The sequence below is a fragment of the Catharus ustulatus genome, chromosome 14 (assembly GCF_009819885.2).
Source record: "Catharus ustulatus isolate bCatUst1 chromosome 14, bCatUst1.pri.v2, whole genome shotgun sequence".
Lineage (NCBI taxonomy): Eukaryota > Metazoa > Chordata > Aves > Passeriformes > Turdidae > Catharus > Catharus ustulatus.
The window spans coordinates 2,709,592-2,734,999 of NC_046234.1; positions in this window are offsets into that span (position 1 = coordinate 2,709,592).

Genomic DNA, 25,408 nt, shown 5'->3' on the forward strand with positions numbered 1-25,408 from the left:
GGGGAGGATGGGTGGAGGGGGCGTACCGCCATTGCCGCGGCCCAGGGAGCCGACGGGGGCCCTGCGCCGCCATTGCCGCGGCCCGGGGAGCCGACGGGGGCCCTGCGCCGCCATTGCCGCGGCCCAGGGAGGAGTGGGGGTGCTCTGCCCCCACCCTCCGCCGCTGTGGCGGGAGCAGGGGGTGCTCCGTGCTCGACCAGCGCTGCAGCGTGAGCGGGGCGCCCTCTCCGTGCCCGGCCGGCGCCGCGGCGGGAGCGGGGCCGGGGCGAGCGAACCCAGAGGTGGCGGCCAGCCCCGAGTGGCAGCACCGGGCTGGGCCACCTGGCCCCGTCAGCAGCCCCTAGCGGGCCGAGCCTGCACAGCCTTAGCTCAGCCGGTAAACCCCCCACCATATCGCAGTTCTGTTAGTATTTGGCAACTTTGTTGCATGCGGGTCCTCGCTGCGAACGACAGAGCGGCTTATATTCGGGTGCGGCTTATTTATGGACAAAAACCGAAATATTTGCCAACACCCAGAGATGCGGCTTATACTCAGTGCGGCTTGTATTCGTGAATTTACTGTAACTGCTGTCACTCATGTGGCCTCTAACAGGAAGATGTCAACAAGGTTATAGCACATTGTATCCAGTTTAGTTTCTCTTAACCCAAAAAAGTACAGTAAATTCACGAATACAAGCCGCACTGAGTATAAGCCGCATCTCTGGGTGTTGGCAAATATTTCGGTTTTTGTCCATAAATAAGCCGCACCCGAATATAAGCCGCTCTGTCGTTCGCAGCGAGGACCCACGTGCAATTAGTAACAGAACCGCGGGAGGGCGGGGTTTACTGGCTGAGCTAAGGCTGTGCAGGCTCGGCCCGCTAGGGGCTGCTGACGGGGCCAGGTGGCCCAGCCCGGTGCTGCCGCTCGGGGCCGGCTGCCGCTGCCACTGGGCTCGGTCGCCCTGGGTCGGCGCTGCCCCGCGGTGGCAGGCAGGGACGGAACTTCCCCCGCTCCTATGGCAGCGGCGACGGACGGGGATGGAGCTTTCCCGCGCCCGTGGCGCCGGGCGCAGACAAAGCACCCCACCTCCTCCCCGAGCCGCGGCAATGGCTGCGCGGGGCTCCCGTCGGCTCCCCGAGACGCGGCAATGGCGGCGCGCACTTCCCCCCCCCTCCCCGGGCCGCGGCAATGGCGGCGCAGGGCCCCCGTCGGCTCCCTGAGCCACGGCAATGGCGGCGCGCCCCTCCCCCCTCCTCCCCTGGGCTGCGGCAGAGGAGGGAAGAAGAGAGCTCTCCCGCCTCTCTCCCCGCCCCCCGTGCTGCCTGCAGGGAGTCAGGGCAACACAGTAACACTGTAACAATCGCCGAATGCCGGCTTTTACTGGCAGGTGCTTGGCTCGGCACTCTGGCTGGCACGTCTGGGGTTGTAAATGTCAGAAAATTATTCACATATTAGCCGCCCCCAACTATTAACCGCACTTCCGGGTTTCCACCAAATTTTTTGTCAAATTGCTGCGGCTTGTATTCGTGAAATTACTGTAATCTGAAAATCATTTAACCCTCACTCTGTTTTATCTCTTTAGGCTTTTACACAAATTTGCATTTATAGTTCCTCAGTTTCTAATGATTAAATGGAACATGTTGTTTATTGACATCTGGCCCTCCTTTTTAGACATGCAGGAATGTAGAAGTAATTAATTAGACATTAATAGTAGAAGTGAGAATAGCACTCTCAGCGTGAACATTCTGTCAAGAGATGAAATGAAGATTTTCTATGTGGGTAACATAAAACCAAGTACAAGAATCAAAAAGATCCTCATGAATAAACACGGTTTCTTGGAAGCATCATCATTTTCCCTGATCTTGTTGTTTCCTATTTCTTTTAAAATTTTTCTTATTTTATTTTTAGAAATAGCATTTAGATGTTCCTGGGATGGTAATGGTAGAGTTGCTAATGGCCCCTGGCATGTGTTACCCTGATGTCAGAATATTTTAAAGGCTTTTTACAGTCTTAATGTTTCAAGTCCAAACTCTTTATTTCTGACATTACCTGGCAGTGATGTAGCCTAAACAGATTGTTTGTAAGTCTTGGAAATGTTGATGCAAAGGGTGCAGTTTCATTTAAACCATAGATCATTGCAACAGGAAAGTATTTTCAGCACAAGTTGTGGAAAAGGTAATTCACTTTTGACTAGACATTCAAGTGAGCAGAGGCTGTAATTTTCAGCTTAAGTACTAAAGGTGAGGGAATCTGTAGTTATTGTTTTAGTGATTAAAATACAAAACCAGGACAAGAAATTCCCCAAGCAGGAGCAGAGTTGTACTTCCCATGTGGATTCCTGGTAGTCAATGAAAGTACAGAATTTTTTTAACATCACCAAAATATCTAAAATATGATTGTGGTATCTTTTGAATTTTTTTTAAGCTTTAAATAATATAGTGTACATTTGGTATGCTATTTGGAACTAAAAGTCCATGTTTCTTTTTTTCAATCAGTTCTCATTTTGGAACAAAATCATCATTTTCAATATCAGAATTATTTGTAGGTGTATATTTGGTTTTTCTGATCCACCATTTAAAACAGGCTCGACTAGAACTTTTAGGACTAGGTACTTTTTCATTATAATGTGTAAAAATCTTTTGATTTCTCTTTCATTCATTGAAGTATCCATTTTCAGTCTTTGATTGAACCACCCTTGTGCAATGACACATAACTCCTCCTTCTTTGATCACTCTCATTTGTATATAACTCATAATCAGAATGATTTCTTCCAACTTTTGATCTAAATAGCTTCTGTTGATGGCTCTGACTTTCCTAGACAGGGGATTTTATGTCTGCAATACATAATGAGCATGTTTCAAGCTCTGTATCTTGCCACTCTACTGTTTGGTTGCTAGAGACAGCTCTGGAAATTCTGTCAACAGCTTTAATATTCTTTCTTGTATGGTCTTTATCTAGAAAGGCAACTTTTGCAGCTCATACTAATGGTTCCATGTTAGTGAGAAGCTGTGTTCTGCCTAGAAGGTGGGGCAGTCCTCAAACTTGTATATGAGAGATACAAATCATTTTGTTCTGAACTCTCTTACATTTTCAAAAGCAGACAGGATCATTGATTCCCAGCAGAGGAAAACTTTGGTTGGCATTCCTGGCAGAGCTCCAGGATAAAAGTGCTGGGTCTGTTACCTAGCTGAAAAATATTTTCTAGGATCAGGAGGAGAATTTATCAGGAACTTGGTGAGAAAATAGGGTGTTTTTTTTAGATGTCAGAGATGTCATCTGTCTGAGACCGAGTTTTAATTTTTAAAACAGAGCTTTTGGTGAGAAGAGTATTTCGAGGGAGGGATACAATCCTGACAATTGCAAACCACATAACTCAACACCTGTCAGTAATTCTGCTGTTGAGGGGGTTTGCAGAGAAATTCCTTAAATCTGTCAAGAAGCAGTCTCGGAAGGATCAATAGTTAACTACTGGGCTTCTTGTCAGAAATATCTGAAAAAAAGTGTGACGGTTTAAAGCAAAGGAAAACAAAAAAGATGCAAACAAGCATTTGCAGTTGTTACTTCACTGGAGTATTCCACCATGTAATAGTCACAGTGATATTGGCTTTTATATTACTTAAAAGCCACAATGAAAAAAGGGAGAACTAACTCCCCCAAAATTCTATGCCAAGGGAAGGGTTGGAGGATTGCCTGAGATTTTTTTCTGTATGAATTTGGTTTTGTGTAAGATATAGCTCCAGAAATATGTTCTATGTGTGCATAAAAACCAAATCCACTACATTACTAATATTTGCAACAAATCAAGTCATTTATGTAGAATAAAGTTAGAGAATAACTGGACTGAAGGACCTATGGGATGTGGTTGGTCTCACCTCTTGCTTAATGCAGAGCCAACATTGAATATTCAAACTAACAATTTTGATTGGGTTGCTTAGGGTCATGCAGAGAGGTGTTTTCATTATTTCCAGGGATGGAGATTGCATGACATCTCTGCGAGGCCTGTTCCACCACTGAAAGTTTTTCCCTAATATCTAACCAGAATATTTGGTATAACTTCTGTCTGTTCTCACCTTTTGTTTCACTTTGCTACTCTGAAATCACTAATCCATGTCCGTAAACACCACATCTATGTCTTTTGTATATATCCAGGAATGCTACCTCAACCATTTCCCTGGGCAGCCTCTTTAAGTGCTTGATAACCCTTTCAGTGAAGAAATTTTTCCTAATAGTCAATCTAAATTTTCCCTGGTAGCTGTGAACAACCAATATCTCCAGGAGAAACCTGTGGGAGATGCTGCTCCCAGGACTGAGATCAGGCTGACAGATCTGATGTTCCCCAAATTCTCCTATTATTAGTATGACATTGCCAGATATGGCTCACTGCATTGTGCACTTTTCCTTGGCAAATAAAACTATTATGGTTTGTGTTTGTGTATATGTATATGTACAAAAAAAAAAAAGTGATATAAGAGTTTATTTAAGGTTTGGTTTATTCATGAGTTAGAGGGTGATTCTGTTGTTGTATGATCACATACTATATTTTATTACCACATTGTCATAGTTAAAAATAAATGTATGGTTTACTGTGTCAGCTGCATTTTCACTGCGATTTTCTTACACTTTTTTAGTTTTCTGACCATCAGTTGTTTCTGATGAGTATTACTATTAGTCAAAACCTAGTTATTATTGGGTTTTTTTGAAATATAAAAATGTGTATCTAGTGGGGTTTGTGACCTAAGTTAACAGGACATGAAAAACATAGCATTTATATTCCTTTTAACCTGTACTGAGATATGTTCTTTTAAGAATTTTGTGTTAATGCCTTTGCATTTTGTTTTTGACTAATAAAGACTGGATGTAAATGCACAGGTAATGCTCTACTGAATAATTTCTTTTACTTGGATTAAAATGCAAGGTCTTAAAAAAGTTCAGAATGTACAGTAATTTCACGATTACAAGCCACAGCTGATTATAGGCTGCACTGTCGTTTGCAGTGAGGACCCGCGTGCAACAAAGTTGCCAATTAGTAACAGAATTGCGGGATCGCAGGGTTTACCGGCTTGGCTCAGGCTGTGAGGGCTCAGCCTGCTCAGGGCTGCCGATGGGGCCAGGGAGCCCAGCTCGGTGCTGCCGCTCAGCGGGGCCACTCGGGGCCGGCCGCTGCTGCTGGGCTCGCTCGCCCCGGCCAGGCGCTGCCCCGTGGCGGTAGGTGGGGACAGAGCCCGCCCACTCCCGCGGCACTGGTGGGAGGTGGGCACGGAGGCCCCTGCCTTCCCCCACCACCATGGGGCCAGCAGGAGGGGGTCCCCTGCCTCCCCCGCCCAGACTGCTGGCGGGAACTCACCTCCACCCGCTACGCAACAGAGTAAGCAATTTGTAACAATAGCGCAATCCCGGGTTTTACTGGCAGGTGCTCAGCTCGGCGCCTCGGCTTCCACTTCTGGGTTTGGAAATTTCAGAACTTTTTTCATATATTGGCTGCTTCTGAGTGTAAGCTGCATTTCTGGGTTGGGATCAAAATTTTAGTCAAAATGGTGCAGCTTGTAATCGTGAAATTACTGTATATAGAGCTATATGATCTTTTTCATTGCAGTTCTATCGCATTTTGCAGTTAAACTAACAGATATTTAGGTAACACACTATTATATACATAGGATAAATATTTTTTTAGGATGAAACAGTTTTTTTATGACCTCAGATAATCTCTAAACAGGTATAAAGGGAGTGTACAGTTATGTTGCTGACACATAGCTCCATAACTTGAACCTTATTTCTTTTGCTTATTTCTCTTATTTCTTCTTTTACTTCAAGCAGAAAACATGCAAACTCTTCTCAACACAAAACACTGGATCACAATACATCCAAAGTGAAGCCCTGTCAAGTGGAATGGTAGGATGAGATGAGGAAATACCAGAAGAGAAGGAGTCATTAAGAGTTCTCGTCACTGGAGAAGTCAGAACCATCCTTTCCTTTGTTTTCTGCTGTATTTGAGCAGCCTACCCTGATCACTGCAAATGTCTGACTTTAAATGGCTAAAATATTTGAACAAGTTAATGCTCATCCGAACTGTAATTAGCAGTTAAATGGCAGTGCTAGTGTGAGTTTACCTTTTGCATCAGCCATGTTCGTATGACTGGGTTGTGTCTGGAACACTGCAAAAATCCAGTTCCTTTTTAGTTGATGGAGTGTAGCTGACATTCTCCTGAGGTTTGAGACTAGGTGTGATGCACTGCAATCACAGACTGCAAAACTTTTCTTACCGGTCATAATTTTTATTTTATTGCTTTTCCACAAAATCTATATTCTGCAGCACTTCTGTGCAGCTGGCTACCATGAAGAAGTCCTTCCAGCCCCTGTCAACAGCAGAGCTACACGTTCAAGTACCTTGGAAAATCAAACCTCCATTTCTACTGGTGGTGGTGCAGGATGTGTTGGATTCAGTCAGTAGCCGGTGGCTGGAATAATGGAGGCTATGTACCAGGAGATGGATTGACTCATGACATTCCAATGGTCCTTAACTCCTCCTGACAGAAAGAAAACATGATTCTGTATTTGAATTATTTTCTGCCACATTAACTGCCTGTCTCCAGATCAATAATGTTAAAAGAACTTTTCTACCTGTCCCTGAGCATAAAGTTTAACTTCATTAAGTGATGACTTTCTAATAAAATATTTAAAATAAAGTATTCTTAGGGCAATCCTTGACAGTTTAGCAAGGATATGTGGGTGTAAGCGCTTTTTTTGTGGTGCAGACAGTCATGACTGATAGGAGTATGCAGGTGTCTTGACACAGTGTTCTTGTCACTGTTCCCCAGTGGGTTTAGGGATGGTTTATGGCCTCTGGATACAAGGCATGTAGCTTACATCACTAAATGTTAGAGATTAAATACTTTTGATTACAGTAATTTCACGAATACCAACCGCACCATTTTGACTAAGATTTTGCTCCCAAACTGGAAATGCAGCTTATACTCAGGAGCGGCTAATATGTGAATAATTTTCTGACATTTACAACCTCAGAAGTGCCAGCCAGGGTGCCGAGCCGAGCACCTGCCAGTAAAAACCGGCATTTCGCGATTGTTACAAATTGTTACTCTGTTGCTCCGCGGGTGGAGCCTGGCTCCCTGCAGGCAGCAAGAGGGGCGGGGAGAGAGGAGGGAGAGCTCTCTCCTTCCCTCCTCTGCTGCAGCCCGGGGGAGAGATGGGGGGGCCCCGTGCCGCCATCGCCGCAGCCCGGGGGGAAGGCGGGGGCCCCGTGCAGCCATCGCTGCGGCCCGGGGAGGCGGCGGGGAAGCTCCGTCCCCACCCGCCTCCGCTGCCACGGGAGCAGGGGGGGGCTCCGTCCCTGCCTGCCACCACAGGGCAGCGCCAGGCCAGGGCGAGCGAGCCCAGAGGCGGCGGCCAGCCCCGAGTGGCCCCGCCGAGCGGCAGCGCCGGGCTGGGCCACCTGGCCCCGTCGGCAGCCCCGAGCGGGCCGAGCCTGCACAGCCTTAACTCAGCCAGTAAACCCCGCCCTGCCGCGGTTCTGTTACTAATTGGCAACTTTGTTGCATGCGGGTCCTCGCTGTGAAAGACAGAGTGGCTTATACTCAGGTGCGGCTTATTTATGGACAAAAAACGAAATATTTGCCAACACCCAGAGATGCGGCTTATAGTCAGTGCAGCTTGTATTCGTGAAATTACTGTACTTCCTGGTGGATAAGCATTGAGGCACTCTGTGGCCCACAAGCTGGACTAACTGAAAAGGCTACTTGAATTCCTGTAATGATTTAAAGTAGAACAAAACTTTACAAGAACGCATAATAATTTTTCCAAAACACACTTTTAAAAATCCTTCTTCTGTAATACCCTTGACCACAGTTATTTTTGTGCAGCATCCCAGTTAGGTGAAGTCACTTATTTTGTATAATGAGTAAAAATTGAGTCTGGTGCTTTTTTTTTTGCTTATTCCCATTATGTAACTACTAACCAGCTGCATATTTAAGTTTACCTTTAAAAAAAATCAAAGCAAATTTAAGGATTTTCAGATCTCTTATTTTAAAGAGATGAACACCAGTACTACTCTGTTAATTCTCAAATATTAGCACATATTTCCCTGTATTATGATGTAGTTCTAACTGTCCCTGTGACGTTTTAAATTTTGAAAATTAGGCATAATACAATAATGTTTTGAATGTCTACGACATCTGGGGCTATGCATAGAAATTTGTGATATGTATTTTTGAGCATATTCCCATAATATTATTTAGGGATGATGTTATGTGCATTTTTATTTTTCCTTAGTTGCAAAGTTATCTTTTTCAGAGTCCATCCCTAAAGGCTGCATTCTCAGAGGTTTCAGGATATTGCTCTGCATAGCAAACAACTTATTCTGCAGCTGCTTCATTAAAAATTCTTCTATATCCTGTGTTGCTCTGAAGAGAAGTAAACCACTCTTAATCATAGAATGATAGAATGGTTTGGGTCGCAAAGAACTTTAAAAATCTTGTAGACAGTTTCCCTGCCCATGCAGGGAAGTTAATCTAGAAGATCAAATGGGCTTCTGGGCACTGTGCATGGGTATGGAAAGAACAGATCTTGTGTTCTGATTTGCAGTGATCTAATTGGCATATCAAAATGGGAATTAGCATGAAACTATAGTGTTCTGTCACAGAACACAAAGATTCTCCCCCAAAGCAGTCACCTAATCCAGTACAGGTGTATGGGCTAAATGTGGCTTTTGCTGCAGTGTATCCATGTTTAGATCCTGCTCATGGAATTTATTCCTGGCCCCAAAGCTCAACAAAAGGTGGCCAGAAAGACCATTGGATGTGTGAGTGATTATTTTGACTTGTGAATAGTCAGAGACTTCTGTGGGTTTGGGGAGTTTCCAGGTTGTATGGTTTGTTTGTTTTTTTTTTTTTTTTAAGTTTATCTGGGCATGCAAAATAGACTTTGGGGAAGAATAGATATTTTTGAAATTTAAATGAGCATCAATGGGGTGAGAAGGGGACCAAATTGAATAATAATGCTTACTCATGTGTGTTCAGGTTTGCTCAACCATAATTAAAAGATTCTAATTGGTTTGCATTAGTTTTGGATATAAAGCAGAAACTGCACATCTTTTCCACACTATTTGTTATGTAGTGATGCCAATAATATATGTATTTAATTCAGCTTTCAGTTGGATATAATCCAAGGCCATGCTGGGGAACAATTAGAAGGACTTGTATGAATAAACTTGATTGTTGTTCAGGTTTACATTATTACTTTCTGCAAGGATTGCAATTACTTCATCTCCTTCATTCAAACTATCTTTGTAAAGGTCAAGAAAAAACGTGGATTTTGTAGGGGGAAGATTATGTTTTGGGCTTTTTTGGAAAGGAATTTCATCTCAATGACAAATGGTTCTCTGATGATAGGAAGGGAAAAAAAACCCAGAATTAAGTGATTCAATTAGGGATGACCAAATTCTAACAGGAAGAAGGTCAGAACTTGTCCAGTTTTGATGCTATATACTATCTGAGTAGAACTTCAATGATTGCTTCAGTGTTTTTAAATGCTTAATTCCATGATTAAGGTTCTTTAGCCACCAGGGGAATATTTTGGCTGTCCTGGTCTTGCATTCTTTCTGAGCCTGTAGAGTTTTGGATTTGTTAGGCAACTTTCTTATGTTTTTAAGTCCATTAACACCATTCCTGACTCCTGTGGATTTGATCCCATTCGGCTTGTGCTATTTCTTTGTGAGGAAAAATATCTTCACAATTCAGTGTATTTGTCAATAAAATATGGGAAATACCAGTGAGATCTGGATATTTCCCTTTACTTTCCACACTGAGGTATGCTGCCCATGTTCTTTCACTTAAAAAGTAACAGCAGTTTTGTACCTGTAGCTCTTTATACAGGCTCGACTTTGACAGATTAGATGAAGTATAAGACTGGGATTTCTCTCAATGTTTATTATTGTCCTATTTTTTTTTCTTTTTTTTTTGCAGGGGAGGTATGAATTCCTGATGATGTAGAAGAGTCTGTGCTATTATCCCCTCTTGACACAATAGAATGGAAATTGAAAGTAAGGGAACTTCTCATACTCAAAGTATTAATATATCCAGTCGCAGTGGCTAGGGCCAAAGAACCAGTCACAGCAAACATGTTTAAATGAAGAATATTTTTTAATGTTTACTCAAGTGTGAAGTTGTGTTTGAATTGGCCAGTTGATCGAGCCACTGTGTGAGGTTGTGTAGTCCTTGGCAAGATATTTTTTAGGCCAGAGTTTTCTAACAATTTATGATTTTCCCCATTGTACAGAAAACTGCTGATGTGATTGATCTACTGTAGCTGTCAAAGTGTCTAATCCAGGCAAATTGCTTAGGCGTCTGCTTTCAGTCAGTAAAATGTATGAGGAAGTGATCAATCCCTTCTTAAGGAACATGTAGTGCATTGTCTTTAGAAATGGCCATTTGCCTTTGTGACCAAGGAGGAGGAACTGGGTGACCCTCTAGGGTAGGTAGAGTGGGTGCTCTGCCATGGGCTGTGGGGCTGTGCCAAAGTTTATCTGTAATACTGAATGTTGCTTTGAAAGTTTATCTTTTGCTTTACTCTTAGCATGACTCCAATGTTTTGTCAAGTTACATGATAATAAAATGCTGTACGTGCTTTAGGAGAAGAATGTTCAATATTTTCAGGTTATTTGCTCATGAGGCTTCATGCTCTTTCAATTCAATTCACAGTTCAGGACAAACTTGCTAAAGATTAACAAGCAGAGAAACTATCCTTATATTCCAGTGATCTTCAAAAGTTGAAAGAAAGACTTTTCATAGTAAATATACAGTTATTATTGGACTTGAGATTGTGAAATACTGTTCTGTTAGACAAAGTTCTAGTGTATATTATATTTTGCAGAATTGAAATTTGCATAAAGATAGAATGGAAGAATTCTATTTCAAGTAGTGCTAAAATATGAGGGGTTTTTTTCTGCTTGCTGTGAGTGCCTGTAAAATACCATACACTAAAAGTGTCAAGTCTGCTGAAAGATAGCTCTAAAGCACTTTTACTTTTAATCTTCTAAATAAGCATGAACTGAGAAAAAGATATTCATAATTTGTAGTGTAAACAACAATGCTTTATTAAATAGCTTCTGCTTGTTATTATTATTTATTTGACCATAAAAACACGAACTACTTACCAAAATAACTTGCAAACTTAGTATTAATGTAAACCTTTAAACTATCACATAAGTCTCTAGGTTAAAAGTGCACAAAGATGAAATATGGAATTAAAAATATGTACTATATATGAATCTGCTTGAATATGTAGCCTCCTAAGGTGTAGAAGTCACCACTCATAAATGAGAAAAAAACTTTACCGTGGTGTAGATGTCCCCATGCTTCTGGATTCCACCAAAAATTACCAGGCAAGATCACAGTAATTTCACGATTATAAGCCGCACCATTTTGACTAAAATTTTGGTCTGAACCCGCAAGTGCGGCTTATAATCAGGTGTGGCTTATATATGGACAAAGAACGGTAAGTTGCTGTTTTAGTTCGGAGGACAGGTGTCTGCTGAGAAAGGCAGGAACTTCTCTTTGACATGGAGAATGTAAACCCGCTCCCTCCAATTTATTATAATTTTGAAATCAAGGGGCTTTCAGGCAAAAATATGGGAATTAGGAATAACAGTTCTTTTCTAGGGAAATTAAAATAGAAATACAGTGCTACAAAGAAACAAACTCCAAACCCTGACACAGTCAGAGTACAACCTGACACCCTGTCAGGCAGGGTGTTGGCAGTAGCCCCATTAAATGGTGGTTGCATCCTCCTGCAGTGACAGATGTGGTTCAGTTGGAGCAGTGCTCCTGCAGAAGGTGCAGTTTCCCTCCAGAGGTCCAGTGGTGATGTGGAGAAATCCGGTTTTCCTCTGGAGTCCAGTGGAGAAAGGGGCTCCCTTAGTGTCCCAAAACCTCTGTTTTTATCTTGGTAAGAAATGTTGGGATCTTCCCCCTGGCTGGAGCAACTTCCAATGGGATGCAGTAATTTTATCAGTCCCACAGTGGGACTCAATGGGCCATTAGCAGAAAATGACTCGCTGGAGGAAGGATGGGTTTTGAAAAGATAAAGAACAATGCCCCGCCTGGTATCAATGGATGGCTCATTAGTAGAATATCTACCGTTGAGATAAGGATCACTGCCCCCACCCTCAACAGATGGTGATAGAATAGATACCTTTTATCACACTCTGTATTGTAACGTGCAGCTTGTAATCAGGTGCGGCTTATATATGGACAAAGAATGAAAAGTTGTTGACACCTGGAAGCCTGACTTATGAAGTAAAGCTCACAATCCCACAAAGCTGGAAGGGATCATATTTAATAGTGGTATAAGACTAAATCCTGTGAGAACATTCTTTTAGCACTCTTGCTTTGTGCTTGCTCCCTTCTGTTGCATGGGAGGGTTGTTCCCCTTGCAACAACTTGTCCGGCTAAAATAAACAGAACGGGTATGATGGTGTGCCTGAGAAATCCTTTAATCCATCCCTGACCATGAGCTCCAAGAGGCAGCATCCAAAGCCCGGGGGGAGGGGTCAGTTTAACAATACACAGGGATACCTGAAGGCATGGTCCAGTCACAAACAGAACCAGGATCAGGTCTGGCCATGCCTTACCTGTCCCCCCAAGTCCCACGGTTTAGGCCAAAACCTTGGTGTCTGCAGGGCAGCAGCCTGGCCTTGTAAGCCTAAAGGCTTGCTTCTCAACAGCCTGCCTCCCAGAGCCTTAGATGTGTGCCCTCTGTGTGGGGAACTTGGGCCAAGCCCTGGTCCATCCCCGCTGATTCCACTCCCACACCCTTCCACCTCATCAACTGAAGACGCCTAGGCTGGGTCTGTGTGAGTGCATCCTCCAAGCTCCACTCCCCTGTGTAATGCAGAGAGCACCCCCTGACCCAGAAGATATCTCTTTGTAGGAAATGGAAAGATAGAAGCTTCCACAGATGCTGAAGGGTTTGATTTGCAGCCCTGGAAGAAGCTTGGATTAATGCAAAATAAAAGTACACAGACATTAGGCAGAGAAATTATAAACTTATATGTCAGTGGTGTCTCAGGAGCCCAAGACGACAACCCGTGTAGTTTAAAAACCTCTGCTTTCCAGCCTGAGAACCGAACAAGGAGTCGGGAGTCGTATTCTGTAGTTTCCAGAGGCTGTTTATTTTATCTTATCTAAGAAGTTCTTTCCTTGATCAGCTGAGGTCCATTCAACAGGTCAGTCCAAGGCACACTTCCCGCCTTCAGGGTGGTATTATCTTTTTATGCTATAAACTATGTAAATATTATTTACAATTATCTTCCAATACCTATCACCTATATTGTACAGTCTAGTTGAACTCTAAACCAACCCAAAAGTGCCAACATCACCCAGAAGATTGATGCCAAGAAGAAGGAGAAAGAAGGACAGAACACGCCCAAATTCCTCCATCTTGACACTAGGTCCCTATTCTACAAAATCTTAAAAATTTACTTTTTCACCCTGTGATAAACTAACTTATACTCTACTTATTTTTGGTGACTTGTAACTCTTCATGCAAAGGTGGTAATTTTCCCCAGGGGCTAAAATCAAAGGCACAGGGATCTTGAGCTCTGTGCCAAGGCTCCTGAGCCCCCTGCCAGGGGCTCAAGTACTCCAGGGCAGCCAGAGGGATGTCCTGGGTTCCCACACTTATGTTTCTATAATTCTAAGTAAGAACATGCCTTAAGTAAGTAAGAAACTTTAACAGCTAAGATGGTGAAAAGTTTTGTAGTGTAGTACGTTAATTGTATAGGGTAAGGTAAGAGTTTAAATATTATAATAGAAGTGTATGTGTGTACATGGAATAGTAGCTCATTGGACAAAAGTATATGCAATGTGGCAGAATGAGGTAAAGGCGATAGGTTAAAAAAACAACATAAACTTTGTAGCAACTTTCCACTGGATTAAAATGTTACATATTGCTTTGTAATGAAGAAACTTGTGGCTACTTTGAGCTATGGTGGAATTCTTGTTTCTCTAAATCTAATGGTCTTTGAGGCTGATTTACATATAAGCAAAAAATCACAACCATAGTCCCATCCCTTCATTAAGGAGTCAATAATGCCTCTTAGTCTTTTTGGGACATCACAGGAAACCAAAGGCTTCCCACAGCTTAAATTTATTTTTTTTTCTCTCCATTGCATCCTTCAGATAATGGATTATCAATTCCAATTTTTGATGTATAAATATCAAGTCATATTCAGTAAGGATAAAGACCTTCCTGACATCATTGCAGTGTGGCTAGAGGAACCCACATCATCATTTGTATTTAACCTAATTTAGTACATGAGACAGACTCAAGAACTTATCTAAGAGAATTGATCAGCTGGTGAGGCTTAGAGAAGTAGTTGAGTAATTTTGATGGGTCCTTACAGCAGCAAGACTGTTGCAACTTCATTTTCTGTGCAAAGGACACAATTCTGAGGCTGTTTTACATCTGTGTATGGTTGTGGGACTACTTATGGATTTGCTAAGAATGCAGACTCTAGCCTAGGAACCTGCTCCCAGTTCTCACAAAGCTTAGCCTTTCTTGTCAGTCATCTGTAGACAGATGTGGGGATTAACCACTCTTATCTAATTAGGTTCCTTGATTAGTTGTCAAGCTTTGCAGTTGTATCTCTCTCCTCAGGCTCAAGCCTGTGTTTTTGCAAGTTTGTTAATGGCATTCAAGTAATCCAGAGAAAATCCAGTCAGGATGTCTGAACACTCTGCAAACAGATCCATGTGCAAAGAGTTGCCCTAAGTTAGGTCAGTGTCCTGCAGCTCTTTGTGGACTATTCTGCTGCTGCACATGACATGAATTTTTCAAGCCTCTCACTCAGTCAGTCACTGTCTCTCTAGCTCGTTAGTGTGAGAGCAATTCAAAGCTGGAGGCCAACTTTCAATGTTCCAAATTATCCTTAGGGGAGCCTAGAGCGTTAGATTTCCCTTGGCTGAGGCTGCCCTTTATGAACCTACTGTCAGTGCATAAAATTTGGCAAAACATAGTATCAGCTTAAACTGCACTTACTTCTACAGGAGTAGCTCACTTATTTAATGTTCATATATGAAGCTGTACTTAGGAGGAGTTTATTACAGCTTAAGAGACTCAGTCTTTCCATGAATTCAGATGTCCTTCATTTCAAGTAGAAGATAGTTTATGAACTTCTAGTATTTTTTCTGCCACATTGTTCATGGTAGAAAAATCTATCTCTTATTTTTCTGTCCTTTTTTCACTAGAAACTTTTCAAATAAGGATTTTTCCCTTTTTATTCCTGAGCAGGAAAAGGAATTTTTTAAGGAATTATCATTGAAGAGATGAGGAGAAGTTACTTAGGACATACATATCTTTACAGACTGTCCACTTCTAACTCCTTGTGATAATTTAGTGCCTGATGAACTTTGTGACTCAGTTATATGGATAAGACATCCTCAGCTGCTCAATATTGAGCCATTCTCTTGAATGTCTCTTACAATCTCTCCTGAAACAGGTTCTCATAAAGTGACTCAGGTTACTCATATGGTTGTCATTCTATCCCCCAAAGTGAAACACTTTCTGAACCATACTGGACAGCAATTACCTGTACCTGGTGGTAGAGTTTGTGGGCAGTGGCTTCTACTGATGGCAGCACTATACCAAGATGAGGGTAGAAACCTTCCTACCCTTGGTCTTTTGGTGCAGGACAGCCCAGAGCTTCAATTTATAAACACTTAAATTTGAATGTCTGTATACTAGGTATTTCTAAACATATTTATTGTCCTTATGTATTTGGGAACAATATTGGTTCTACCATATACTCCTGTTTTATTCATGCTGGTGAGTGTAAATAGGGTTAGAAAGCATTGAATAATTCCCTTCTGAACTTAATTTTCAAAGTATTTTTTTTTTATAAGGAGGCATTATAAAAGTGTGTCAATTTTGCAGTTGTTGTGGAGGGGGAGAGTGAGTTGAATTTATGAGTACTGGAAATTATTCTGCAGTCAAAGAAAAGCATTATTCCTTAACTGAGACTGTGTGCTTGGCAAAAGAGCAGGTATTTAGGGCAAACACCAGAGAATCAATATAGATGCATTGACCTCAGCTGGCTGCTATAATCTATTAGTTTGATGCCTTTTTCTCTTGTGCTGAGAGGATCCTGGCTAATTACACAATTTCACCAACATCAAGGAGGATGCAGAGAAAAACCATCCAGAACTAAAGGCTGTGCTGCCCATATTCAAAAGGTGGTCAAAGAGATTCTCTTTTGACTGCAAAATGAGTTCCAGTGTTCATATCCTTACACTGGCTTTTCTGAGTTTCACACCAACTTTAGGGAAACCTATGTTCAAACTCAGGATAAGGAAATTAGGATTACCCAAAAGTTTTCCCTTAATATGTAGGGATTGAACGAAAAAACTCCAGGATAATGTGCTGCATATTAACATATATTTTAACAACCTCAAGTACTTGAAGGAATAAATCAGACTTAGATAAAACAAAGCCCTCCTGTTGAAAAGGAATGGTGCCTAGCTGAAAAAAAGGTCTTTAAAAGATTGGATTCTCCTACCTGTTCTACTTTAAAATTATGACTAGTTTTCTATTCTCCAGTTCTTTTTCTTTACTCTTATATGGATTTATTTAGTGTCTTCTTCTGCTGGAAACAATCTATTTTATCCTTTTACATTTGGTGTAGTGCAAATTGAATATGATGAATGAAACAGGTAAGAAATATGTATTGATTTAGCATTGTGTTTGTGGACAACTTGGCATTCTCTAGAAACATATTGCATTATTCTGAGTTAATAATCAATTAGTAATAGGATTTCCATAATCCAGTAATGGCTGCAATAAAGGACAGCTTAGAGAGATGGATATTGTTGGCTGTAATAGAACATGTAGCATTGCTTTTGCCCACCATTAAATATTCCCTGGAATTTATCTTTTTAATAGAGTAATGAAAATGGTATTAACTATATTTAGTATTTATTGCTGCATAAAAATCAGCAACCAGCCTGCCTTAAAAAAATTAGAAATAAATTGAGTGCAATTAGTTTTCTTCTTTCCTCTTGTTATTAAAAGCTTCAATAAAGTATAATTTTAAGTAGGCTGAAAAACAGACTTTAGAGAGCTGTCTTGAGAATGGGGTAACTTATGTTTGCATGAGTAGAGTAGAAAATTCTGCACTCTTATGAGGTGAACTTTTATGATGCCAAAATACGGAAGGTAAAGCAAAATAAAGTTCTACTCATTTTCAAGACTTTGCAAGTAAATTCCTGTCTCAGTCAAGATGATTTAGATATTCATCTCTCAGGCAAGCATCTGAACCCACAGGCTTTCTCTTCCCGTTCCTTTTGAAATGTTCAGAATACAGAAGAGGATTCTGTATCTATTGAATGTAAAAGTAGATCTTTTGAAACAGTTACTACATTTCACAAAACCCAGCAGTTACAATCTAGGTGCAACTAGATTGTAATTATTTTCTTTCTTCTGTAAGACTGATTTACTTTTATTTGCATATAACCAGTCTGTTTTTCTACAAGTTAAATATAATTTTATATTATACATTTATACATTGTGTGTAGTTATTAGAAATGAGACAGTTGAACAATCTAAGACTTGCAATGAAGTTATGATTCTCTTCTGGGAAAAGGGGAGGTTTCCTTGACCCTTAGTGTTTGATTTGTCTGCCAGTGCCCCAAGATGGTTGAGACATTTGTGCCTGACCAGCCTGCCAATATCTCACCAGAGGGACTCTTCATGACCAGTTCTGATGGATCACAGGGTGGTTCAAATTGCTTATTCAGGGACACACCAACAGCACAAGGGAGACCCATCAGTGGATCTTCCTCCCTTGAGACCCCTCAATGAGTCTTTATTCAGCATCTTCCCTGCTGCTGGCACCTGCCAGCTCCTGTGAAGAACTCATACTCACATTTATGGAAGAACAGCTTTTATTGGCATCAAATTGTGCTAGGTTAAGGCTTGAGGATTGATGGTGATAGTATCTGACTGCAAAAATGTGTTCAAAGCAATACAGAGAGAGGCTCTAATCCCAGACTAAAGCATGCAGGGAGGGCAGGTTCAGCCTGTTGACTGACCCCAGTATATACAATACTGTCTTCCCTAACTTTTCTCCCACTCTTGTCTTTTATACTATTTCTTTATGTTTAGGTGGAGCTTGGGTGAGTCTAGTCATGCATACCTTTGTTGCTGATTGGTGCAAAATTCTCTCACTTTGGTTTTAGAGATATGGTCAGTAAAATCTAGAGCACATGCAGTGAGGGGTGGTCGTACCTTGGAGGTGTGTACTTTGGGAGGGGGGTGTGTGTGTGTGTTAATGTTACAATTATGCTGTAGTAAACCAATTTCCTCTGAGGAGAACAATTTCACCACAGCTGTTGGTCAGCTGCAGGACATTTTTCCCTCTCCCCTGGCTAACAAGTGATATAGGGTTTATCACCTGCAAAGTACCATCGAGTTCCCCTCCTGCAAGGATTTCCACAGAGCCTGGCTGTGGTGTCTCCACTCCTCTGTTCCCTCCCTCTCATAAGGTGCCTACAGTTTTATGGGGAATCATTGTGGAACATTCCACCCATGGAGTATAGACTGTATTTTACCCTATACTTTCTGTACTACTGTATCATCTGTTAAGATGAGACTGTAACTTCTCAGTTTCCTCCAATTTTATCCCCAGCCATGTTTCCACAAGTTCCATATTGAAATGAAGCTTTTCACTAACTCAAAATTATAATAATTTTTATGTTTCTTAACTTTTTACATGCCAATTAGAGAATCTAGACTTTCCGAGAGTGATAATTGTGGTCAGCATCCATAAAACTATGCTGACAGTCTGAATTTGAGTAAGAGATTCTTTACACTTCTCTGTACTATTTTGTTAAATTGTAACTTCAGATGTTGTATCTAGAAATATTTTTCCCCTGTTTTTCTATGTAAGAGATTTACTAGATCTTTATCTTGAAACTTTGTTGTTCAACCCCAGTGAGTTCTGTCATTATTCTTGCTTTGAATGAGGTCTTGAAACTAAAGCATTCTGACGCTTAGTCCTGCTTTCTTGTACAGTTATTTCATGTTTTCACAGAACAAGTTTCAAACCACTGCATTGCAGTAAACTCAATGCTTTTTTCTCCCCACAAGAAGTCACATTTTGTTGTTGAGGTGACAGTTTTGTATATGGTCAATTAAATGTGTGAAATCTATTTATAACTATACAAAGATTTATTAGGGGATGGAACACACCAGTGTGACATGCTTGATTTTCCTCATATAGCACAAGGTCTTTGTCTAGCACATTTTATAAATATTTGGTGCTTCAACTTAGCTGAAAACTAACACATTCTGTGTAGAAGACTGTGTTTCTTTCCACCCATCACTTATTCCTGGGGAAATCTGAATAGATTGATAGCTAGGTAGAATTGTTGTGTTCAAGGTGATAATCAGTGAGGTCACCAACAGAAACATGTTCTGTTCCTCCAGGATTATATGAAGTTGCCAACCCTCTGGTGCTCTTTCCTGAGCTCGGGTGCTGCAATTAAACTATGCTCGACCTTAACCAAAACACCAAGAAATTATCTGACCATGTCCCAGGTCCTGAGCTGTGTCAGTGCAACACAACTGCAGTAATATGTGCTTGTCTGTGGGCAGGTTGGCTGGGCATTCAGGCTGCTGTGGGTGCTGCTCCTGTTATTCCAAATAGCTGAAGAAATTATCCACCCTCTGTGTTCTGTGAACAGTGTTTTTCCTTCTCATCTTCTAGAAATGTTTTGTTTCACAGAATTTAATTATACACCCATTCCAAGTGTAGGTGCAGGCATTATTCAGAATGGATTATTTTGTTGACTACCCTACTGCATGAATTCACATGTGTCATCAGAAAAGGAGAGAGGGTGGACCTAGCATGTGGTGGGAAATGGTGACTATGGACTGGGTTAGATTTGTCAAAGTAAAGCTATACCATAGTTCTAAAAGTTTGAGCCCTGAGATCTTTAATAATAAGATTATTAACAATGTAATGTTTTTTAATGACTGCAAAGCTAACCTCTTTGTTGTATCATTTCAATATTGGTAAATTTAGATTGGGAACATGAGGAATTTATGAAATCTCACCAAATCTGTTCTCTTTAAGAAGGACTATTCTTCGAGGTAAATTTAATATACTTTCCAATTAATTGGAAATTTTGATTTTTAGAAATTATTTAAAAAACCATTGCTTAGAAATTCTAGTTACATATACAGTGATGTTCCTGAATACACTTGTAATTGCTGGCAAGCAGATTTGCCTGCTCAGTCTGTGCAGTCCCAGACTTTGTTTGCTGCTGGTGCTTTCGGTGTGGGTAAATGCATTCTCCCAACAGGCTGCTCCCAGCAATGGTTGAAGAGCACAGCAGAGGTTTGTGCATCCTCTCCTTACTCAGAAAGTGTTTTGTAGCTGCCAAATGCCCATTACTGCCTGTCCCAGCCCAGCTGTGTGTGCCTTTGGGAGGAGCAGAGGCTGCTCAGGTAAGGAGGAGCTGCAGAGAACCAAGAGCAATCATTCCTGCAGTAGCAACTGAAATAAGCAGCAGGGGACACAAAAGTAAGTTTGGGGATGTGATTGAATCTCAAAGGACACATTTTCTATATAGAAAAGAGTCATACTTAACTTCCTCAGCTTTGTTGACCTTCCTCTCAAGCAATGTTTAGGATTTGGGAATTTGCCAGCAGAATTCCATAGCACAAAGCCCCTTTCAGTGATGAGTTCTGTGAGCTTTCACGGCCACAAAAGTCAGAAGCAAGGAATACATAATATCTGATACAGCACCTGCAAAAACTTGCTTTGAGTTTAGGTATCAGCTGTTTGTTCCCAGGATAAGTGATTTGGCCTTGATTTTTCTTTTGTTGCCTTCTTCCTCTTTTCTGATTTGACAAAATGGGTGGCTGAGGCCTTTAGTTATGTTGGGCTGTTTCAGAAAATCAATTTACATACTTAAAATCCTTTGAATCTGCTTGAGATACTGATCTAATTAATCCTGAACATGGTAGACAAGTATGATCCTAAAGCAAGGGGTAAATCTGTGTTTGGGAGTACTGGCTCCTTTGTCTATTATTGTGATGCATTTCTAATTCAAATTTTTAAAAATGTGAATTAATGCTTTAGGCTATTTATATGCAAATACATTTTAATTATTTTCTGATGATTTACACTTGGAATTTGTGTGGGGTATGATGTAGATGAAATTCAGTAGAATTTTTTTTTTTTCCATAAAATTAACTCCCCTGTTTTCAAGAGTGTTAAATACTGGGAATGCTGTTCTTTTTATACCATGTGGACTTAATAGTAAATAAAAGCCACATAATGTATTTAAAAATACAAAGGATATGGTTTCTAAAGTTTACTATATTAAAATGGTAGATGTTTTGTCTATCCAGGCAACTATCCTCTAGGTTTCTGAAGAATTGTAAAGAATACTCAGAAGACTATTATTTCAATTTATAGAACTGAAATGTCAGGAATTAATTTTTGTAGCAGTCTTTACTCTAGATATGTTCTCTTAATGAAATCTATTGGAGAAGACACTGGAAGCTTTCAAAGTATTTTCTGTTCATCACACCATTGTAGCCCAGACTGTGAACAGAAATAAGTCTGTGGATAAGTCCTTTCCTAAATGCAAAAACACTTCAATGTATGGACAAATTCTTCAGTAATATTACAGCTTTCATCAGTGGTTTAAAGTGCTGGCAAACTGAAACTTATAAAGCACCTGGCTTGCAAGGGCCTGAATCTAAATTCTATCTGTGCAAAGCCAGAGCTTTGAGGATTTAGGAATCTGTACCCTTCTGAATTTCTTACATCATTTTTAGTTTGATAAGTGGAACATGCAAGCATTTTCTGCCCACTGGGATGTTTGTAATCCCATTTCTAATAATCAGGAAAAAAATGTAAGCTTCCTATTTTGAATGCTCTGTTGATAAGCATTTCGACAGGATGATTCAAAACTTACACTGTGATGGATTATCTGTAAAAGATTTCCCTGTCAAAGTAGTGTTTTGCATATGACAAGTTTTTCTGTACTACTATGCCATTAAATTTTTTTTTAAATAAATGTTTTTGTGTCTGACAGTGTACTCCTTCATATACCTTTGCAAGCACAATGTAAGAAATTATTTTTTTCCATTTTTACTGCCTAACTTACAATGAGTTCAAAGCTGCATACAGTTATAGTACAATAGGAGAATAATTATTGTAGTACAAACGATCTTTTCAATAGTCCACCATTTCCCTACATTTTTTAGTTTATTGAATGGCTGATAAAAATGATATGCTGCATGTTTGAGTGAAGCAGAATAAAAAGGACATATTTGATCCTTGTCAATACTTCTCCCTTTTACAAAAACTCTTAAGAGACTCAAGATGTATGATTATCTAAAATTGCTTTTTCTTTATGGTTCATTCAATAACATATTTCCATATTTATGAAAAACACATGGAATTCAAAATTGTGGTGGATGTGGCCTTTCAGCTGAGTTCAATCACTAGCATTTAGAACTATACCTCGTGTGTTTGTCAAACCATTTCCAGTTGTGATATAAAATTCAAAACATGGGAAATCAAATCCTTGAGGGGACAGAAAAACAATGAGATTGCATTCTTCAGTTTGTGAGGGACATAATAATTGCAACTGTTGGTTTCATGAAATGGAAAAGCCTGGTTCGGAATGCGCTTTTCTAAATAACTGCAGAAAGAAGCCTAATCCATAACACCTAAATTTTATCACAAACAAAATTTAAAGTCTGTGTTCTGAACAGGCATACTGAAACTTTGGATTGTCTTTGTTCTCTGGAAAGAGGAGGTGCTTGGCTGTGGCAGAGGTGGCTGAGCAGGTGCCTCCTGCCCCAAAGTGCTGCTCCAGCTGAGGAGCTCTGCTGTACCCTTGGCTGCAAGGCCATGGGGAAGGAGCTGGCAGCTGGAACCCCAGCAGAGATGGGAAATCTTTTTGGAGCCTTACCAAGGAGACTGGTGTAGGAGACAGGGGAAGTACAGAATAGATTTGAAGGGAGATGGCTGTAGAAGAACGTCATTAATCTGAGGTGACAGAGAAGGAGAGAACTCTATGGGGCAGGCTGAGAAAACATCCTGAATGGTGATGATTTGTCTGGCTGTTTGAAGAGAGGGCAGGTTTTTTCCAGAAAATGCATAAATTTTTGGAAAGGCAGAAAGACAGAATTACTTATCTGTCCACATTTCTCAGTCAGTACTGTTTAAATTTTATCTTGATTTTCATCTCCTATACAGCTGTTCCCATATTACTAGGTAAGAATTCTTTGACAACAGCTTGGAAACCTCCTTGTAAAGGGAGAAAACCCCACTGAATCCAGTGTTGTGTCAGCTTTTTTGTTTATGTAGTCTTATGTTTAAGAAGCATAGGTTTTAAAAAAGACTTGCCTTATAAATATGGTAATATAGTAATGCTCTTCATTACTTAAAATACGTATTTCGAAAAGATGTCCCAACACATTTGTATATCATTTCTTTAAATATATTTCAATACAGTGACTTATTATATAATACCTAACACAAATTTAAAGTAAAAAACCCATGATTGTTGCTTTGAAAATTTAGTGCATATATTTCTACTTGATAGACCCAACCACACAACACAGGATTCTTAAGCTTATGTGTGCCAATATAGACATTTACATTAAGATTCAATTTAGTTTAAAATTATTTTGAGTAATTTCTGACTTCACAATTTAAAGACTCATGCTTACCTGGTTTTCATGCAGCAGTACACTCAAGCAGCAAATCTGAAGTATAAATAAATGATTCTATGTCTAATAAAAATAATTTACAGAAAAGAGATCCTGTTAAAACAGTTATTTATTCATTAACAAGTCAAAGTTTTTAAACTTCATTGAATAAGGGTAAAAAAAAGTTGCCAAGGAAAATATGGTGTATTGTCTGGAACTGTAGCAACCAGTAAAATTGTAATAAAAAGTACACTAATGTCAATGAAATATCTCATATGAGGTAGTTCTCACTTTTGTCATTTTCAGGTTTTCTAGTAATTTTTTTTCTTCCTTTTGGCTTTTTTGTTTTTTAGGGTTTTGTTTGTTTGTTTGTTTGTTTGTTTGTTTGTTTGTTTTTGTGGCAATCCTACAAAGGCAAAATGAAACCTTCTTTTTTCCTCCTGATACTAAGGACAAAGGCTCTCTCTGACCATGACATAATACAATTTTGGTAGAAGAAAACGATTGCTGTCTATAGAAGAAAGTACCCAGAGGGGATTACAATCAAAAGACAGTATGAACTTGATCAGAAACAAATGAAAAAGGGATTGTGATTCAGTGGTGGAGGGTTTTTTGTTTTTGGTTTGGTTTCTTGGATTTTTTTTTTGTATGTTTGTTTTGTTTTTAATAATAATTCAGGAACAAATCACACTGTTAGCAGAGGAGCCAGCAGTTCCCTTCCTGGATAAGTGTCTTGGATAAAAAATTATTCAGTACTCCATTTCCAATAAAGAATGGAGGTAGTAGAAGAGACAGAGTACCTTTACCCTACCTGGCATGTAACAGTTCTGATAAATGCAGCTCAAAAAGTTCAGTTCTTCCTTTGATGCCCAGAGAACTAAGAATTCGGTCTTTGATTCAATTGCTGCCATCAGCAGCTTGTGTGTTTTTGGTACCACTGAGAAGTTCCGTCCAAGACATGAAAGTCTGAGAGACTCAGAGCAATCAACCCCAAGGCCAGCAGCCTGCAGAGTGATGCAGCCTCTGTCAGTTAGGTAGATTGAAAGACTAATATTAATTTAATCTAGACTGGGCTCTGCTTATGCTTTCTACTCCTATTTAGCTGTCCTATGTATTTCAATTCAGAAGCTGGAAAAATTAGGCTAAATAATTGGCTGTTCATATCAACAAAATACATAGAAAGAGCACAGGGCAGTGCAAGATTAGGGAGATAACAGAACTAAGTAAATATAGCTTTCATGTTGGAAAACTTAAATTAGTTCTTCTTAAGTGTGACCAGACATAAAATATCCTTTCCCAAGGATATCACCTGATTATCACCTGATATCACTATCATCTTAGTAATAAACTCCTGACATCAAATAGATTTCATAATTTATTATTCTTTAATACATTTTTAGAGGTGATGGTTGGTTTCTAACTTCACTGTGGTTTGTCTTGAACAGGATGTATAAACCTTAAACTTGCAACTTGCCATGAACGGCAGCTTGATCTGATGAAGGAGCATGATCCTGTGGCTAAAGAGTTTAGTACATTCTGCTCCTAGGGAATAATCTTGTTTTCATTTTACTGAGATCCTTCGTGTGCATCGAGTGGGCTCATCCTGTTCCTGAGAATCTTGTCTGCTGTTGCTTTTCCTTGGGTCTTCTGGCTTGCTGGCATCAGAAATGCTCTTTCAGTAGGGGA